This window comes from Papio anubis, chromosome 4 (assembly GCF_008728515.1).
Source record: "Papio anubis isolate 15944 chromosome 4, Panubis1.0, whole genome shotgun sequence".
Classification (NCBI taxonomy): Eukaryota; Metazoa; Chordata; class Mammalia; order Primates; family Cercopithecidae; genus Papio; species Papio anubis.
Window position 1 is genome coordinate 56,393,686 of NC_044979.1, and position 13,111 is coordinate 56,406,796.

Here is a 13,111-nt window from a genome sequence, read left to right on the forward strand (position 1 = left end):
CTTGAGCTGGTTTTTGAAGGAAGAGTTTGTCAGGTGAACTAGGTGAATAAAAGGCAACAACACTTTCACAGACTTGGAGATAAACAGAGATAGAACTGTGAGTTTTAGATGGGAAGGACAGGGTCAGTGTGTCTAAAATAAGCAAATCTAATGTACCCAAATATAGGATTTCCAAAGGAATATCAGCTTAAATGCTATTTTGAAATTGGCCTGTGTTTCTGAGTGTTTTGATGAGGAGTGTTTTGATGTTCCATTATTATGGCATAGTTGTTTGCTCTTACAGTAGGACCTTTTAAAAATTGAGTCCTTGTCACATGGTAAATGTTCTTAAATCTAGTAATTTTACTTTATTTCAGGTATATAAAGTTGTACTCTCTCTGTTTACACAGTTCTTAGATGACTAGATTAGTGTTTTTCATTGGCATCTATCAGATATGTTAAAAGTGCCCTGTGGAAAGAAATTACATTTAAAAAGCCTTCAGGACTAAGGCAGCTTTTTTATAATGGTGGGTCTCTTGCTTAGTTTGGATTCCTCAGCAAATTGAGCTTTCCGTAAGATGACTCTGAAGAGGTTTTAAGACTATGCGTCTGTGACCAGAACCAACATGAGAAAGGAAAGGAGTTCTAGGTCACATGCTACAAAACCATGAAGAATAGCTTTTCTAGACATCTTCTTCCCCATTGTGTATGTTGGTTTTACTCCTGAAGTCATAAACTCTTTAGTGTTATAAGGAACATAAAAACTGTTTAGAAATTAAGGAGCTTATTACAGGTCTTGCCATAGAAAGGTGGCAGAACTGGGTTAGACCCAAGTTAGGAAAGCAGATGCTTTTTCTATGATATGATGCTGCTTAGGCCAACATTTTCAGTCTTACGGAAGAAGTCAATAAAGCCCCGCCCCCTGCCCCCCAAAGTAGAGCATAAATATCCTCAAAATTACCAAAAAAGTTTTCTGTCAGTATAGATTTTTGGTTGCAGCCTACTCTCAAAGTAGCTTAAGTGAAGAGAGAATTGATTGAAATGGAATACTGTCCTTGAGCAGGTTGAAGCATCAGAACCAAGAAATAGAGAGCCTCGGTGACTCCTCTCTCCATGCCAGCCGCTGTGTCTTTCTATGGTTTTCTAGTTTCCATGTCTCTGGGGCTGCTTGGATACTTCTCTTTGCTTCTCTGTACACTTGCTTTACTCTTCTCTTACCTCTCTCTGCATTTTGACTTTCACTGTTTCGGCCTGCATGTGCTGAATAAAGGCATCCCTTATGGTAATCTAACCTGTCTCATTCACTTTTATCTCAGATTATGGGAAGAGGTCAGAATGACTAGAATTGCTACATCTTGTTTTCAATTTCCTGAAGAAAATAACCAACTTGCCAGTGAGATGGGTGTTGTATAAGGTGGTGAGCTTATTCATATGTGTATGGAAGGAAGGAACTTTTTTTAGAGAAAGGAAGGGATGGCTTGATAACTAGGCAGGCAGCCCAAAGAGTGTCTAGTAGAGAATCCCTGAAGCAAAATTGAAAAAAAAAATTACTATTTTAAGGTTTCAGCTCCATATGAACTCCACCCACCTTCTTTCAGAGAAGGAAAAAGAAGCACAAAGAGTCCTTGTGACTTGAGAGAACCATTTGTTGGCTCTGGCAGAGCATTATTTCACATTTACAGTTAGACATTAAACATCAGGCAAAATTTTAAGGTTTCTGTTTAGCAAACTAAAATTAAGATTATCTATAAGCTGCTTATTTATGGTACCTAATATTTAAATTATAATTTTCCAACATTAAAATATGGAACCTTCTTGCAAGGAAATCCTGTTTTAAAGTTTGGGGTTTTGTTTTTTTGTTTTTGTGTGTGTTTTTTTGTTTTGTGTTTTAAGAGATAGGGTCCTGCTTTATCGCACAGGCTGGTGTGCAGTGGTGTAATCATAGCTCACTGCAGCCCTGACTTCCTGGACTCAAGTGATCCACTCGCCTCCCTCCTGAGTCGCTAGGACTACAGGCATATGCCACCATGCCCTACTAATTTTTTTACTTTTTTGTAGAGATGAGGTCTTACTATGTTGCCTCAGCTGGTCTCAGACTCCTGGCCTAAAGTGATCCTTCCATCTTGGCTCCCAAAGTGCTGGGATTATAGGTGTGAGCCACTGCGCCTGGCCCTAAAGATCATTTTTATCAAAGTAGTCACTATGATTTACTCCGTGATCATATGTCAGAAATATATCACTATCTGAAAAACTTAACATATTTTCTTCATAGTAGATTTTGCATTATTAAAATTAACCTAACTATAGTTCTTTCAGTTCATGAATCATCTAAAATTTATGTGTTACTATATTCATTGTGTTTGCCTGTCTATTAGCGTGTCTGTCTTTGCGCCTGTGTGTCTGCCTGCCTGCCTGCCTGCCTGCCTTTGTGCCTCCCTTTGAAATTCTATTTGCCTAGTCACCTTTCTCTACCTACTCTGTCAGTTGGTTGTCTGTGCCCAAGATTTATTAATGTGTGTTAATAATGGATAGCAGAAATAGATTGGAAGGTACTTTGTAGTTTAGAAATGTCCTGTAACTTACACCTAGTTGTTTGTAATTCATCTAATATAGTAAATAGATTCTACAAGGGGACTTCAGAAAGCTCATGGAAAAATGGAATTAAGTAAATAAATGTTATTAATAAATAAATTTGTAAATAGATTAAAATTAAAAATATAAAGTTTATTTCTCAACATAAACTCCATCACTTTACTTTTATAAGTGATGATACACCAGCCATTTTGTTTATCCCTAATAACTGAGGGTCCTAGAAATGTAACCATTTCAAAGCAGTTTTTTTTACATTATTAACTGAATAGTAATGAGTGCCCTTTAAAGATTTTTTTGAGATTGGAAAACAAAAAGAAGGCAGAAGGAGCCAAATCAGGACTGTAAGGTGGATGCCTAATGGTTTCCCATCTGAACTCTCACAAAATTGCCCTTGTTTGATGAGAGGAATGAGCAAGAGGCATTTTTGTGGGTAGAAAAGGACTCTGTGGTGACACTTTCTCAGATGTTTTTCTGCTAAAGCTTTGGCTGACTTTTTCGAAACACTCTCATAATGAGCAGATGTTATCTTTCCTTGGTCCTCCAGAAAATTAACATGCATAATGCCTTGAGCATCCCCAGAAACTGTTGCCATGAGCTTTGCTCTTGACTGGTCCACTTTTGCCTTGACTGGACCACTGCCACCTCTTGGTGGTCATTGCTTTGATTGAGTTTGTCTTCAGGATCATACTGGTAAAGCTATGTTTCATTTCCTGTTACAATCCTTTTAAGAAATGCTTCAGGATCTTGATCCCACTTATTTATTTATTTATTATTTTTCATTTTGTTTTTGAGACGGAGTCTTGCTTTGTCACCCAGGCTAGAGTGCAGTGGCACGATCTCTGCTCACTGTAGTCTCCACGTCCCTGGTTCAAGTGATTCTCCAGCCTCAGCCTCCCAAGTAGCTGGGATTACAGGTGTGCACCACCACACCCGGCTAATTTTTGTATTTTTAGTAGAGAGGGTTTCGCCATGTTGTCCAGGCTGGTCATGTTGTCCAGGCTGCACTCCTGACCTCAGGTGATCCACCTGCCTCGGCCTCCCAAAGTGCTGAGATTACAGGCGTGTTTAAAATTTCCATTGAAAGCTCTGCTCTTGTCTGTAGCTATCTGGGTGCTATGGTTTTGGCACCAGTTGAGTGGAAAGTTTGTTCAGCTTTAATTTTTCAGTCAGAATTGTGTAAGCTGAACAACTTAAGATGTCTGTGTTGTTGGCTATTGTTTATGCTGTTAATTGCAGGTTCTCTTCAGTTAGGGCACGTGACAAGATGAATTTTTTCTCAAAAATCAATGTGGATGGTCTGCTACTACAGGTTTCATCTTCAGCATCACCTTGTTCTTTCTTTAAAAGAGGCATCCATTTGTAAACTGCTGATATTTGGGGCATTGTCCCCATGAACTTTGCTTCACCATTCTTCCATCCAAGCTTTACCATAAATTTGATGTTTTGTTCTTGCTTCAGTTTTTTAGCAGAATTCATGTTGCTCTGATAGGGGTTCTTTTCAAACTGATAACTTACAGTTCTTAGTGCTTCAAATGAGATCCTGTTCATCAAACATGTTATAAGAAGTTAGTATGAGTTTATTTTGGTGCAAAAAACATTGAAATCCATGCATAGTTTTTTTCATGGTACATATTTTCCATGAACTTTTTGAAGACCCCTTGTATGAATGCCAAGGAGAGACGCAGGGTGGGTGGATATCAGTAATAGGATTTTGCAACTGAAATAATTACCATGTTCAAATATTTACCTCCACACCCATTCACTGACATTATGAGATGGTGCACAAAAGTAAAAAGTCTAGTTTTAAAAGTTACTTTATAATTTAGATAGAAGATTATTAAAATTTATTTTTAAGAAACAGAGTCTGTTTCTGTTGCCCAAGCTTGAGTGCAGTGGCACAATCACAACTCATTGTAGCCTCAAACACCTGGGCTCAACGGATCCACCTGCTTTAGCCTCCTAAGTAGGTAGGACCACAGGCATGAGCCACTGCTCCCTGGTAGATTACTTTTAAACTATTTTTTTTTTCCCCAAAAATGCAACTTAAAGTACAGGATGAATATTTAACCAGTACATTTAATTTCTTGTCATTGCTTTATTATATGCTGTTTTTGTATTATTTACAAGGTCTCAGCATCATATGTATATTTTCAAATATGTTCTAAAATGACCTCATCGTTTATTTCTCTAGTTGTTAAAGAAGGTATAGAGGTTTTATTATTTTTTTAAATAGGATGTAGGTTGGATTAGATCTATGAATTATTATTTTGCCTTTAAAACAGGTTATAGATAAGAGAGGGAAAGGTAATTTGGTGACACTACTGGGCAGGAGTCTTAATTATTTAAAGAGAGTGTAAATGAAGGAATGTACAAAAGTAAAAATAGGCAGGGAAGAAAAGACCTGATGGAAGTAACATATCTTTGTCATGTTTGATTTTAGGAAATTGAGTGTCTAGGATTATAGTGGACAGTCCAATTATATGGGTTACAACAGGTATATATGTATTAGACCTGGCCATTACTTACTGTGTAATGTTGAGTACATGATTTGAACCACTCTCAGTCTTAGCTTCTTTAAAACAGAAGTAGTTTGTAATGTTTGAATTAGTAAGAATAAAGGACACAGTGTCAGATGTTGTTCTAAATAAATGATAAGAAGGAAGCATTATTAGGGCATTAAGTGAGAAGTTAAATAAATGGGAGGGGAGGCCGGGCGCGGTGGCTCAAGCCTGTAATCCCAGCACTTTGGGAGGCCGAGACGGGTGGATCACGAGGTCAGGAGATCGAGACCATCCTGGCTAACACGGTGAAACCCCGTCTCTACCAAAAAAATACAAAAAAATAGCCGGGCACGGTAGCGGGCGCCTGTAGTCCCAACTACTCGGGAGGCTGAGGCGGGAGAATGGCGTGAACCCGGGAGGCGGAGCTTGCAGTGAGCTGAGATCGGGCCACTGCACTCCAGCCTGGGCGGCAGAGCGAGACTCTGTCTCAAAAAAAAATAAAAATAAAAATAAAAAAAATAAATGGGAGGCGAAAAAGGCAACACCTTGCTCTTTTTCTCTTTTGGACCTTTTTGGTGACAGACAAAAAGAATGTGTATAGTATATTTAATCATCTGAAAATACAGAGTTGAGCATCCCTAATCTGAAGTTTAAAATACCCCTACATCCAAAATATTTTGAGTGCCATTATGGTCTGAGAGCAGACATTGTGTATGATTGCTGTTTTAAATTTGTTGAGATGTATTTTATTGCCCAGAATTTGCTCTGTCTTGGTGAATGTTTCATGTAAACTTGAGAAGAATGTGTATTCTGTGGTGGTTGTCTTATGTAGTCTGTAGACGTGCATTATATATCCAGTTGATTGATGGTGCTGTTAAGTTCAACTGTGTCCTTACTCATTTCCTGCTGGCTTCATCTGCCCATTTTTGATAGAGGAGTACGGAAGTTTTCAACTATAATAGAGGATTCGGATATTTCTCCTTGCAGTTCTGTCAGTTTTGCCTTACATTTTTATGCACAGTTGTTAGATCCATACAGATTAAGGATTATAATGTCTTCTTGGAGAATTGACCCCTTTATCATGATGTAAAGCCACCCTATCCCTAGTAACTTTACTTGCCATGAAATTCGCTTTATCTGAAATTAATAACTAGTCTCACTTCATTTTTGTGTTAGCTGATATATTTTTTTCCATCCATTTGCTTTTAATCTATGTGTGTTTGTATATTTAAAGTGGATCTCTTGTAGACAACATATACTTAGGTCTTGGTTTTAATCCACTCTGACAATCTTTTAATTGGTACATTTAGACCATTGACGTTCAGAGTGATTACTGATAGCATTGGATTAATGTCTACCATATTTGCTACTATTTTCTGTTGCCCTTGTTCTTTGTTCTATTTTTTTTTGTCTTCTACTCTTCTTCTGCCTTTTGCAGTTTTAATTCAAAATATCATATGACTGTCCTTTTTTAGCATGTCAGTTTTACTTCTTTTTGTTGTTGTTGTTGTTCTTTTCAAAAGAGACAAGGTGTCACTTAGTTGCTTAGGCTGGAGTGCAGTGGCATGTCATAGCTCACTGTAACCTCCAACTTCCGGGCTCACGTGATGCTCCTGCCTCAGCCTCCTGAGTAGCTAGGACTACCAAGTGTGTGCCACCAACCCTCAAGCAATGTTATTTATTTTTTATAGCGAGCAGGTCTTACCATGTTGCCCAAGCTGTCAAACTCCTGGCCTCAAGCAGTCCTCCTGCCCTGGCTTCCCAAAGTATTGGGATTATAGGCATGAGCCACTGTGCCCAGCTGGGTGTGTTTATTTTTTAAAATGGTTGCTCTGGCATTCGCAGTGTACGTTTCCAGCAAATCCAAGTCCACTTTCAGATAACACTGTACCACTTTATGGATGGTGAGATTACTTTATAATGACAAAATAACCCTAATTCTATCCCTTGTATCATTGCCGGCATTATCTCACTTACAAATAAATATAGACACACAAGCATACGTATTTTGAATAAACGGTCATCAGATCAATTAATAAGAAAAATAAAAGTTTTAATTTTACTTTCATTTATTCTTTCTCTCATTTCTTCTTCCTTTCTTTATGTAGATATGAATTCCAGACTAGCATAATTTTTCTTCTCTCTAAAAAATTTCTTTTAACATTTCTCACAAGGTAGGTCTGTGGCAACAAATTCCCACCCACCTCAGCCTCCCAAAACATCAGGACTACAGGCATGAACCACCTTGCCCAGCCTTAATTTTTGTTTGTTGAGAAAGTTTTTATTTCTCTTTGGTTTTCGAAGGATAATTTTGCAGGGTTCAGGATTCTAAGTTGGTGGGGTTTTTTCTTCTTAATAAGATATTTTGTCACTGTCTTCTTGCTTGCCTAGTTTCTGAAACACAGTCAGATGTAATTCTTATTATACTTGCTTCCCTGTAGGTAAGATGATTTTTTTTCCTCTGGCTTTTTAAACGACTTTGTGTTTATCTTTGATTTTTTTGTAGTTTGAAAATGATATGCCTACATACAGTTTTTCTGGCATTTATTCTGATCAGTGTTCTCTGAGCTGCTTGGATCTGTGGTTTGGTTTCTGGCATTAATTTGGGGAAGTTTTCAATCATTATTTCAAATATTTCTTCTGTTCCCTTCTCTTTCTGTTATTACCCTTATGCATATTTATGCATATTTACATCTTTTGTAGTTGTCCCCACAGTTTTTGCATATTCTGTTCTGTTGTTTCAGTTTTTTTCTAGTCTTTTTAGTCTGCTTTTTAGTTTTGGAAGCTTTTATTGAGATATCCTCAAGTTCAGAGATTCTTTCCTCAGCCATGTCCAGTCTACTAATAAGCCCACCAACGACATTCTTTATTTTTGTTACAGTTTTTAAAAAAATCTCTAGTGCTTCTTTTTGGTTATTTCTTTGAATTTCTATCTCTTTGCTTATATTGATTGCCCATCTATTCTTGCATACTATCTACTTTATCCATTAGAGTTCTTAGGATATTAATCATAGGGTGTTTTTTTTGTTTGTTTGTTTCTTTGTTTGTTTGAGACAGGGTTTTGCTTTGTCTCCCAGACTGGAGTGCAGAGATACAATCATAGCTAACTGCAACTTCCGCCTCCTGGGCTCAAGCAGCCCTCCCACCTCAGCCCTCCCCAGTAGCTGGGACCACAGGCATGTGTCAACATGCCTGGCTAATTTTTCGTATTTTTTTGTAGATACGGGGTTTTGTCACGTTGCCCAGGCTGGTCTCGAACTTCTGGGCTGGAGACCTGCCTACCTCTGCCTCCCAAAGTGCTGGGATTACAGGCATGAGCCACCCAGAGCCAAGGTCTCAGTCTTTTAGAGAGCTTGTTTATAGATTTTGAACTATATCCTGTTTCTCAGCACCTCACCCCCAGGATGGCTTGAATGACCTATAGTTGGGTATTTTCCTTACCTGATGTAAATAAGGCTCTGCTAAAACCCCAGCAGGTTAGGCTCAGGTTAAATCATTTCTCTGTAGGGCAGACCTTGTTAAGAAGAATGGAATATTCCACCGGGCACGGTGGCTCACGCCTGTAATCCCAGCACTTTGGGAGGCTGAGGCTGGCGGATCACAAGGTCAAGAGATAGAGACCATCCTGGCCAACATGGTGAAACCCCATCTCTAATAAAAATACAAAAAAGTAGCCGGGCGTGGTGGCGCGTGCCTGTAGTCCCAGCTACTCGGGAGGCTGAAGCAGCTTGAACCCGGGAGGCGGAGGTTGCAGTGAGCCAAGACCGCGCCACTGCACTCCAGCCTGGTGACAGAGCAAGACTCCGTCTCAAAAATAAAAATTAAAAATTAAAAAAAGAATGGAATATTCTGGTGTGTTGCAAAATGGCTCCTCTTTCTCCTGCTGCTGGAAGCATGAGGGGATTTTTCTCTTGATATTTACTGTGAGAACCTGGTAGAGCTCCTGGAGGTAAAACAAAAATGTGGGGGCCCCCTCTGATTGGGTACACTTGGAGTTTTTGTTTGTTTGTTTAGAGCGGTCTCGCTGTTGTCCAGGCTAGAATGCAGTGGCACAACCTTGGCACACTGCAGCCTCAACCCCTGGCCTCATGTGATCCTCCCACCTCAGCCTCCCTGGTAGCTGGGACTACAGATGTAGCCACCACATCTAGCTATTTTTAAATTTTTTGTAGAGGTGGGGTCTCACTGTGCTTGCCTAGGCTGGTCTCGAAACCCTGGGCTCAAGAGGTCCTCTCGCTTCCACCTCCCAAAGTACTTGGATTGCAAGTATGAGCCATTGCACCCAGCCTCCCCTGGAGATTTTAACCCTCATAGTCGTTCCCACTGTGCCTCTAGCAATTCATCAATTACAGTTCAGGTTTCTTTTTTTTTTTTTTTTGAGGCGGAGTCTCGCTCTGCCGGTGCCCAGGCTGGAGTGCAGTGGCATGATCTCTGCTCACTGCAAGCTCTGCCTCCCAGGTTCACGCCATTCTCCTGCCTCAGCCTCCCAAGTAGCTGGGACTACAGGCACCTGCCACCACGCCCGGCTAATTCTTTTGTATTTTTTAGTAGAGATGAGGTTTCACCGTGTTAGCCAGGATGGTCTCGATCTCCTGACCTCGTGATCCACCCACCTCAGCCTCCCAAAGTGCTGGGATTACAGGCTTGAGCCACCGCGCCCGGCCAGGTTTCTTATGGAGGTTTGCTGTGTGAGTGTTTCTGCTCTGATTACTTGTGATTCTCTGTATTCACCTTCTGTCTCTCCAGTTTGGGGGCAGCTGTTTGACCTGTGACTTCTCTTAAGGATCTGAGAAAAGCTGTTGATTTTTCAGTTTGTTTAGCTTTTTACTTATTCTTAAGATTGAGTGACAGATTTTTTTTTACATCTTTTTTTATTGTGATAAAATGTATTAATACAAAACATTTATCATTTAAGTGTACAGTTATGTGGCATTAGGTATATTCACACTGTGCAATTAGGAATCTTAAAAGGGAAAAGTCACATACTGTTAAAAGGGTCATACAAGGCTTTATAGAAAGGATTTTTAAGATGAGCTTCTATATATCAATTAAAAGAACATTTCAGTAGAAACATGAGAATATGGTATGATAATTACCAGAAGAAAAATGCAATTAAGTGCTGAACACAGGAAAAAAATCATCAACCTCGCCAATAATCAGAAAAATTGAAGTTAATCATTGTTAACTGTTGGGGGAGTAGCTACCAAATTTGATGAAAACTCAAAAATTGATGATAATTCAGAAATTGAGAGTAGCGACTGGGTGTGGTGGTTCATACCTGTAATTCTAGCAGTTTGGGAGTCTGAGGCAGGCAGATCACCTGAGCTCAGGAGTTTGAGACCAGCCTGGCCAACATGACGAAAGCCCATCTCTACTAAAAATATAATAATTAGCTGGGCCTGGTGGTGGGCGCCTGTAATCCCAGCTACTCAGGAGGCTGAGGCAGGAGAATCACTTGAACCTATGAGGTAGAGGTTGCAGTCAGCCGAGATCATGTCACTGCACTCCAGCCTGGGCAACAGAGCAAGACTCCCATTTCAAAAAAAAAGAAAGAAAGAAATTGAGAATAGCAAATATTGGTAAGGATATAGAAAACTAGTGTTTCTAGGTCCATTAAGGGGAGGGTAAGCTGGTGAAGCCTATTTTGGAAGGCAGTTTGGCCACTTGTAGTAGAATTGATAAATGTATGTACTCTTTGACCCAGCATGTCAAGTTTAGGGATCTTTCCATAAAAATACTTGCATATGTGCATAAAATAGTATGTCCAAGTATGCAACAATTTTTGTGAAACAACCTAAAATAGCTATTAGTAAGGAGACGTTACATAACTGGTTACCTAAAAGGAAATAGATGTGGAGGGGAGAAAGTTTTGCTTTTTCATTTTATACCTGTATGCAGAAAAGAGTGACATAGCAGGCCTAAGACTACTATCCTTAGAAAGGCCTGCTTATGATGTTATCCCTTGGCTGGTGTCTGAGGACTTAGACTTTTGGGAGAATTTCCATTATCCCCTGATAAGAGTGGTTCACTGTGCCCAAATTGTACAAACAATGTGGTTTATGGGCTGGGCCCAGTGGCTCAATCGTGTTGTCTCAGCCCTTTGGGAGGCTGAGGCAGGAGGATTCCTTGAGGCCAGCCTGGGCCACATAGTAAGACCTCCTCTCTACAAAATATGTTTTAAAATTAGCCAGATGTCATGGTGTGCACCTGTGTAGTCTTAGCTACTTGGGAAGCTGAGGCGGGAAGATAACTTGAGTCCATTAGTTTGAAGTTGCAGTGAGCCATGATCATGCCACTGCACTCCAGCATGGGTGGCAGAACAAGACTCTGTCTCTGAAAAACAAAAACAAAAGATAGTATGGTTTATGTTGAACATACATTTTTTTTCTGGGAGTCTGGAATTTTGGTATATTGTTAGGCAGAGTGCCTGTGTAACCAGCCTCCAATAAAAGCCATAGGCACTTTATTTCTAATGCACTTCCCTTGTGGACAACATTTCACACGTGTTGTCACAACTTATTTCTGCAGGAATTAAGAGGGTCCTGTGTAATTTCATTAGAAGAGGATTTTTGAAAGCATGTGCCTAGTTTCTTCTGGACTTTGCCTCTTGTGCCTTTCTCTTTGCTGCTTTCACTTTGTATCCTTTAGCTGTAATAAATGATAGCTCTGAGTATGGTGATATGTTGGATCACTTGATATGTAGAGTTTTTTTACATGTGTGTATTATCTGACCCCTTTATTGTGCCCATTTTCCCTTGATGGTGAAAGATTGACAGCTTTCCTTGGTAACATTGTAGGTGATATAATGAAGAAGTGAATCCAAAAGTAAGTGTCTTTAGGTATGTTATTTAGGATGAGGAGATACTACTTTAGGTAAATTATTTTAAATTACACTTCAGTTTTTCATTACCTTCATGTCAATAGGATGGTAAACAACAGATGTTAAATTTCAAATAGGATTTTAAGTTTATGCTCTCTGATTTTATAAATTATATTACATAAACTTAATGAACTGAATGTGAAAATAGGGTGCCAATTCACTGTGTGATGTTCTGAATGGGTTATCAATGCCTATTATGTCTAGCAGACTTGCCCTGCTTTATTGAATGTGTATTTGGAAGACACTAGGCTCTGTGGAGGAAGAAAAAGAAATAGATTATTGTCTGTGAGGCAGTGAATTATAATCTTGGGTGGTGGCAGCATTGGTAGTGATGGGATAAAACGTGTAAACATGATAGATATAAAAGGCAGGAATGATAAGTACTATATGACTAGGACATGTTTTTGGAATATATGCCTCATTAGAGCAGGGATTTTGTCCTGTTCACCTCTGTATCACTAGCACCTAAAACAGTCCCTGGGCATAGGATAGGTTAGGTGAAGTTAATGTGAAGCCAGCCGTCATCATAAAAGTGATAATTGAGTCTGAAGAGGAAGCTCTTTTTATTATAAATATCTGAATCCAGTGTGTCAGCAAACTTAAAAATATTTTTTGGGAATATCATAACAGTTAATTCATGAATAGGTCAGAGCTGTCCAATGTTATATGAATATTGTGTGACCTGGTAATCTAAGATACTTTAACGGCGCTTGCCTGCAGCTAGCTGTTCTTTTTGATACTGGATAGGACCTTTAATTCTGTACAAACAACTATAGAGGGTTTCTTTCCATTTAAAAATTTTTTTTAAATTGTGGTAAAATACGTGTAACATAAAACCTATCATCTAAGCCATTTTTTAAGTGTACAGTTAAATAGTGTTGAGTACATTCACATTGTTGTATAACCAATCTCTAGAACTCTTCTCATCTTGGAAAGCTAAAACTCTGTTCCCATTAAACCACCCTCTTTATTCCAAATTCATTCTCCTCCTTCTTCCAACCCCTAGCACCATTCTATTACACTTTCTGTCTGTATGGATTTGACAATTCTAGGTGCCTCATATAATTAGGATTATAAAATACTGTCTTTTTGTGACCGGTGTATTTCAGTTAGCATAATGTCCCCAAGGTTCATCCATGTTGTAGTATGCGTCAAAATC

At 39.2% G+C, this 13,111-nt stretch overlaps 1 protein-coding gene across 5 annotated transcripts in view; it reads left to right on the forward strand.

Annotated features, from left to right (window-relative positions):
* Nucleotides 1-13,111, forward strand: part of PTPN12 (protein tyrosine phosphatase non-receptor type 12) — a 105,093-nt gene that overhangs the window by 10,744 nt on the left and 81,238 nt on the right. The gene's annotated exons all lie outside the window — the stretch shown is intronic.